The sequence below is a fragment of the Cydia splendana genome, unplaced genomic scaffold, assembly GCF_910591565.1.
Source record: "Cydia splendana unplaced genomic scaffold, ilCydSple1.2 scaffold_68_ctg1, whole genome shotgun sequence".
In the NCBI taxonomy this organism is placed as follows: Eukaryota; Metazoa; Arthropoda; class Insecta; order Lepidoptera; family Tortricidae; genus Cydia; species Cydia splendana.
Genome location: NW_026946898.1, coordinates 156450 through 164515, shown reverse-complemented (window position 1 = coordinate 164515; position 8066 = coordinate 156450). Strand labels below are relative to the sequence as shown.

The 8066-nt window shown below is 38.0% G+C and overlaps 1 pseudogene; it reads left to right on the top strand.

The window, feature by feature from the left end:
* Nucleotides 1-4077: 4077 nt before the first annotated feature.
* LOC134805827 (uncharacterized) lies at nt 4078-5881 on the top strand (annotated as a pseudogene).
* Nucleotides 5882-8066: the final 2185 nt, after the last annotated feature.

Here is an 8066-nt window from a genome sequence, read left to right as displayed (position 1 = left end):
TATAATAGTGTACCGGTTTTTCCCCTTCGTCCGTAACCTGCATTAAAATACCTGCAATTCCGTCTCTGCTAGCATCCGTGTAAAGTACACATTCTTTATTTGGATTATAAATAGTCAATATATTACCAGACAACAGTGCACTCTTTAAAGTTTCAAAAGCTTGTTGTTGACTACTTCCCCAGGACCATGTACTATCCTTTTTCAATAATTTTGTAAGAGGGCTCGATAAAAGGGCACAATTTTTAATAAATTTACCTTCGAGCAACACCGGCTTCCGATACATCGGAAGGGAGGGGCCCAAGCGATATCTCACCGTACAAATCTTTCTGCCATTTTTCGCGGGGGGAAAGGTGCACACAGTCGCACTTCTCACACACTTACATACAAAATCCAATCTGTAATGACGACATAAATACATAGAAAATGACACACGTCAACGACAAATCTTGCAAACCTCGATCTCTTTTTGTGTACGGACGAGTGACAAGTGTCACAACACGCACACTAACACATTTTCGTTGAAGTATGTTATTGTATTCTGAGAGATGAGAAGTCGGATTTGTCACTCGACCGATCCGCAATTTGTACTGAGCGAGCAAAATCGATAAATCCAACAACAACATGAGACTAAAATATAATAATTGTGTTTGAATGTAATTAAACGTATGATATGTAAAAAAAAATATTACATGTGAAATGTAACACTTTCTTTTTGTAAATTTGATGTCCCCGACCTCTTTTTATAACAAAAAACCGAGCAAACAGGCATTTTTGTGCAGCAGTGTTCACGCGCGCGTCTGGACTCGGTCTAGTGAAAAATCCAAGTGCAACTAGTTTTATTACCCGCGCTAGATTAGATTGACGCGCAAATCTTGTACCTCGGCAGAGGGGAAATAGTGCGAATGCCGCCTCCCTTCCGTGTTGCTCGAAGAAATTTACGAAAGTAACTTATAAGCCCAAGAAATTGGCGTAATTGGTGAACAGTTTTTGGCTCAGGGAAGTCTTTAACAGCTGCAGCTTTCTTTTCACTAGGCTTTATAGTATTATGTTGTACTTTATACCCTAGAAAATCGATTTCAGTTTTTAGGAAGTGACATTTTTTTAAATTTAATTTCAAATTATGTTCTTTAAAGATTTTCAGAACCGATTCTAGTAAAGCCAAATTCTCTTCTGGGGTTTCACTTATTAGCAAGACATCATCCAAATAGACTATTATTTTACCGAAACGCAAATTTCCCAATACCTTGTTCATCATTTGTTGGAAGCATGATGGACCATTGCAAAGCCCGAACGGAAGCTTAAGGAATTCGTAATGACCGTCTTCAGTTATAAAAGCGCTTTTATGAATCGAATCTGCACTCATTTTAATTTGGTAGTAACCACTTTTGAGATCTAGGCTGGTGAAGTATTTACAACCTTGAAGTCGGTCTATAAGATCCTCTATTCGGGGCATAGGGTATTTATTTTTGATCGTTATTTTATTTAGGGCCCTGTAGTCAACACATAATCTTTTTTCGCCATTTTTCTTGTCCACTAACAACACGGGGCTAGCATAGGCGGAATTACTTTCCCGAATTATACCACTTTCTAATAATTCGTCAACCATTTCGCGAATCATTTTTCTATTGCCATGTGAACTCCTATATGGCCTAAATTGAATAGGTTTTGTGTCATTCAATTCGATAACCATCTCGTGATCATCAACTACTCCTAAATCCTTGACGCTACTCGCGACGCACTCACTATACTTATGAAATAATTGCACTAACTCATTACGATGTGAATCTGAATCAATTTGAGTCTCACTTATCACATTGCAAAAATTATCAAAAGATTTTTGATAACTGTATGTCAATACATCTCCAACACGTGAATACATAATGTCTGGACGTTCAGTTACATTACGACCTATTAATATATCACAGTCAGATAACTCTTCCATAACATACATACTTATATTCTCCAGATCAAGACTATCTAATTTTAAAGAGACTTTCAAGCACTTGAACACAGTCTTATTAATATCTTTTGAAAATCCGTGCAATGTTATTGGTGGTTCCAATGCGGTAGTCGTTAACGCATATTTATTAACCAATGTCTGACTAATAAGGCTACAACTACTGCCAGGATCAATAAAAGCTTCATGCTCGAATCTGCTATTAATCGTCACCTTTTTGAAAAACCTAGTTTTTGATTCAGTACATCCAATAAACTTTGTCTCCTGCTTTGCAACCTTCTGATTCTTTTTACTAAAACATACCGATTCGGTGTGACCCTTTTTACCACAAAATTCGCATTTAACCTCGCACTGGTTTCTTTTATGCGCTCCACCACAGCAAAAACATTTAATGCGATTTTGAGGCTGCCCGGTCTTTACAGAATCTGAAGTTTGGTCCACAGAAGGCGACGCCGTTTGTCCTATACTTAAATTCGGTGACACCGGTTTACTTCGCGTATCAATTTGTTTACTATGTCCGGGTATCGTTTGCTTTGTGACTGATTTGCTTTTATATTTACGACTGTGCAAAAAACTAGCTAGACTGTCACAAGTATTGAAATTACCCGCCTCTATGGAACTACTTAAAGTACTATCACGCATATTACCTAAAATAATTGATATAATATCGTGTTCCGTAAAATTCAATGAAAGCCTGTCAATCTTGCATTTTTGCTCAAAGAAAAATTCATAAAGAGATTGTTCTTCGTTGGGTTTACGGTCAATTATATCTTTTAAACATTCAAACATGTTTCGTTTAATTTGAAATGTTGTCGAGATTTTACTACGCCACGTATGCCAATTCCAATTTGTCCACTCAAAACTAGTTCGCAACAAGGAGTCGTACCAAATTTTAGCCGAACCTTTTAATTTATTAAGAGCCTGATAACGCGTCATTCTATCGCTCCATGCAAACGTACGAGTATACGATTCGATAATATTTAACCACGCATCGACATTGTCCTTAATAGGGTCAAACTCAGGTATCATACTATTAAGTGAAATCGCACTAGATGTACTCACAAATTCTCCATCATCTGATTTCGATACCTTCTTCTTCTTTCTGGGAGGAGGCGGAGACGGCGTCCTTGATGACGATGAGGACGATGTGGGCGAAGGCGAACGAGATCGCTTATGTTTCTTCATTCTGCCAGCACTTCTGATGTGAGCTAACTTGACTGTTAACTAGAATATAATAAAACATGAGAACACAGAACATAAATCTTATTTTATTTCTTTATTGACTGCATGAAATCATTAGGTGAGATTATACATATTATTTACATGATAAATTTACAAGCGTTTTAAGATAAGTATCTCTTTTATTTACGAAATGCTAAACAATTGTAAAACAATTAAAGAGATCAAACTAGAACGATACAGAACATAACCGTAGATAGTTACTTTACTCGTTGGCGTCAGGAACAGAAAAGAGAGCGTAGCCACGTGCTTGGTGGTTTTTATAGACTTCGAACCGCCCCGCCCAGGTAGCAGACCGGTAGCCGTTAGGTATTCGAAATCCGACGGTTACAGATGGCGCCACTGAAGTGAAACGCTGCGGAGAAGCTTCACAGCCGCGCCGGTAGATGTCGCTGGAACGGTCTTGCAGCCGTATTCGATGACGTAGTACCGATTTGACAGGCGTGCCGACAGATGTCGCCAACAGTAGTCGATGCATCTCGATCTCTACATTACGAATATCACAAAAAGTCAATTTTGGCAAAATGTCGAAAAACTGCCTTTTAGACTATGAGGGCAGCATTGGTCTATTACATCATTAGAACAATTACGAGTTAATTTGTGTTATCTCGTTACCGTTTCTTGATCTAAAATTAATTATCGAACTAATTATCGCTACAAGAGTAATTATACTCGGTTTCGTCCTCTATATTAGCATAAGAGACACATGTAGTATCGCGTAGCGCATGCCATTTCACACTATTTTGAGAATTTAAAAGTTTTTTTTTTGTAAGGTAGATTGCCTACCCGCTCCCGACTTCATTCGCTTTTTAGTGCCCCGCCGTTTCACATCGCGCTCCCGTATTAAAGTGATCAAATATCAGTGATTAACGTTTTAAAAGATGCCTAAACGTAAACGTGAAACGGATAAAGATAGTTACAATTATCTTTTAAAGAAAATCAAACGGCTTGAGAAGAAATTACGATCACCAGATCGTGACAAACATCGTGACTCATCGAACTCGCAGGATGAATCAGGTATGCGATAGGCAACCTTATCGTAATTGTATTAAGGCCTACGTAAATAACGTTTTTTGAACTCATTTGCTTATAAATAGCAGATTAGGGCTTGAAATGAACTGATTACAAAATCGATGTTCTAACAAACTTCGAGTAGCAGTAAACCTTAAACAAATTTAACTTTGAACCTTAAACGGTTGCGTAGTTATATTATCAGTTTTTAGTACTTACCTACATGGTACCTTGTACCTACCTACTTATGTTTGAGTTGCGGGCAGTACAATGGGACTGTTTCTTCTTGAACAAAGTAGATCATGCGTAAGTATTGCGAATTAAGAGCAGCAATATATAGGTACAGGTATTTAAATGTAAACGACAAAGTTTATGGCTACGGACAGTACTTGCTATGCATTGGGACTGTTCTGCCGATAATTTAACTTGTTAATAAAAATACATTGCAATGGTTTTTTATGCGTGTTTATTTACTATCACGTACAATGGTCGTAGTACACTAAAAAGTGTGGAATAACAGTTTGGGGGCAGTTCTTGTTAAACAAATTTGCGACTGCCACTTACACAGTTATTATACTACACCGTGGACATAAGGCTGTGTCTCCTTTTCAGACACGGACCTTTTAGACGCATGGGCGATTCCTGAGGATGATGCCTATCATGCGCCGCCGGCACAGCAATACGCGGGGTCGGACCGGTCAGATACAGGTTCCGTAATTAATGAAGTTTCTCCGCCTGTGGCCGCCATGTTGAAGCATGCCGCCGTCGTGCCTCCAGTAGACCCGCAGCCGGCTCCCGCTGCGCCAGCTAATCCTCCTGCATCAGCTGCTCCTGCCGCGCCGTCCCTAGATTCTCCAGCCACTCCCGCCATCGAGAATGTTGACCAGTCGTTACCTGACACAGAAGAAGAGTTAGATGCTGATTTGATGGAAATACTTGGTACTGATCCCAATGCTGTAAAACAATATGGAAAAAGCATACAAAAGGACCTGTCGATTAGATTAGAACATTGCGCAACAAACGGATTAACGAAGGAGTTGCGCACAGAATTCAAAGAGAGATATTTGACACCGGATAACTGTAAATTAATAGATCCTCCTGAAATCAACGCGGAAGTCAAGGCCGCGGTATCGGATGTGGTAATTAAACGCGACAAAACTATTGAAAATAAACAAAAACAACTTACTTCCGCTATAAGTTGCCTAAGTGAGGCTATAACGCTCCTTATGTCAAATAAGGAGAAAAATACACCCTTGCTGTAACTTTTGATAGATTCAAGTAGAATCTTATGCGATTGTCAACATGCTGATACCATTACCAGGCGAAATTTTTTATTGAACGCTATGAAGAAGGAAATGAAGGATCAGCTTTTTAAATACTAAAATTGACAAGTTTTTATTCAGTGAAAACTTGGCCGACACTTTGAAATCGGCTAAAGCCATTACTAAATCTGGAGCAGACCTTAAGATTCCGACACCTAAACTTCAGGCTAAAAAGCCTAATATACCCCATATAAATAAAAATTTAAACTGGAAGCCGGGTACAGCTCGCAGGCAGCCGGGACCGTCACGAGCGAAGGAGCCTGCGACCTCGACACGCCATCGGCTCATGCACACCTCGAGGCCATCGCAGCATCAGCGTCAGCACTACAGGACGAGCTACAGACATCGTTAGCAACGGTAATACCAGGAGGTAGATTAGCTAAATTTTATACTCAATGGCTAATGCTCACAGATGATCCTCTAGTATTGTCTTATATCAAGGGTTATAAAATTCCATTTTCTAAACCAGTTTCACAATTAGTACCACCAAGTACAAAGAAACTACTCAAATCAAGAAAAAATACACATACGTGAATCTATCTCGGATTTACTGTCGATTGGAGCAATCTCACTATGTGAAGCGCAAGACGATCAATTTTTGTCGCCTATTTTTCTTATAAGTACCCAAACAGAATGGAAAAATGCGATTTATTTTAAATCTTAAATCTTTGAATAAATTCATAGATACATCTAATTTTAAATTGGAGGATTTACGCACTGCTTTAAAGTTAATATCAAAGGACTGTTATCTAAGTACATTAGATTTAAAGGATGCGTATTTCCTTATTAAAATACATGAAAATGACAGGAAATACCTCCGATTCCAATTTGAAAATAATATCTTCGAATTTAATGTCCTTCCGTTCGGGTTAAACAGTGCTCCTTTTGTTTTTACAAAAGTTATGAAACCAGTAGTGAAGTTGCTAAGGTCATGTGGTTACTTATCTACCATATATCTTGATGACTTATTACTTATCGGCAAAGATTATAATGAATGTCTATATACAAAATACAAAAAAGCTTCTTACATCTCTAGGCTTTATTATAAACAAAAGAAAAGAGCAATCAAAACCCTTCAAAGTCAGTCAAGTTTTTGGGATATATAATAAATTCTAACAAATTTGAAGTTACTCTGCCAAAAGAAAAAATATTAAAAATAAAAAAGGAAATCAAAAAAAAATCTGCAGTTAAACGATGCAAAATAAGAGACTTCGCAAGTTTTGTAGGTCTTCTTACATCTGCATGTCCAGCCGTCGAATACGGCTGGCTTTATACGAAACTCTTCGAAAGGTGCAAATTTCTGATCTTAAAAGATCATGATAATTAGGATATCTTCATGACTATCCCAAACAACTTACGCACTGACTTTGAATGGTGGGAAAATAAAATAGAAAATTCTAGTTGTAAAATAGCCGATTATTACGCTGTAGAAATTTTCTCTGACGCCTCAACTACTGGGTGGGGGGTAGCATGTTGGGACCAGAAGGCAAGCGGTCCATAGAATGCAGACGAACGCAAAAACCATATAAATCAGCTAGAAATTATGGCTGCATTTATTGGTCTAAAAATATTTTCACTAAACTTGTACAACAAACAAATTCTTCTTCGCATTGATAGGTAATACCACTGATATCTCCTACATTAATCGAATGGGAGGCATTCAGTTCCCTCATTTGACAGAAATCAGAAAACAACTTTGGCAATATTGCGAAACGAAAAAACTATTTGTATTCGCCTCATATATTCGTTCTGCGGATAATTTTGTAGCGGATCAGGAGTCTAGGCGTACGCATCCTGATATTGAGTGGGAACTTGCTAACTACGCATTTCAAAATATTGTAAATGAATTTGGCTGCCCGAATATCGATTTATTTGCTAGTCGTATTAATAATAAATGCCCAATTTATATGTCTTGGCACAGAGACCCCGACGCGTATGCGATAAATGCATTTACAGTCTCCTGGTCTAACTTTTACTTCTATGCCTTTCCCCCATTCACTATGATCTTAAAATCAATAAGAAAAATTATTAACGATAAACCTAGAGGTATAATGGTGGTTCCACAATGGCCCACGCAACCGTGGTATCCACTTTTCAAAAGTTTATTGGTTTCAAAACTTTTAGTACTGGAAGCAAATAATAATCTAATTTTGTCTGCTACTTCCAGCCGCAGGCAAGTGCGCTCGCAGACTACCCTGGTGGCAGGAATATTATCCGCGAAGCGATGCTAAGAAGAGGTGTCCCACCATCTTCTACACATATACTGTTGGATTCATTATCTAATAATTCATACAAGCAGTATGAAGGGTGCTATAAAAAGTGTTTCGTTTATTGTATACAGAATAAATTGAACATTTATGATGTATCAGTTCCAGATATCATACGATTTTTAACAATCTTGTTTACTAACGGTGCCCAATATGGAACACTAAATTCTTATAGATCTGCCCTCTCGTTGATTGCTAATGAAAAAATCTCAGATAATGATGATTTAAAGAGATTTTTTAAAGGAGTATTTCGCTCTAGACCTCCACTTC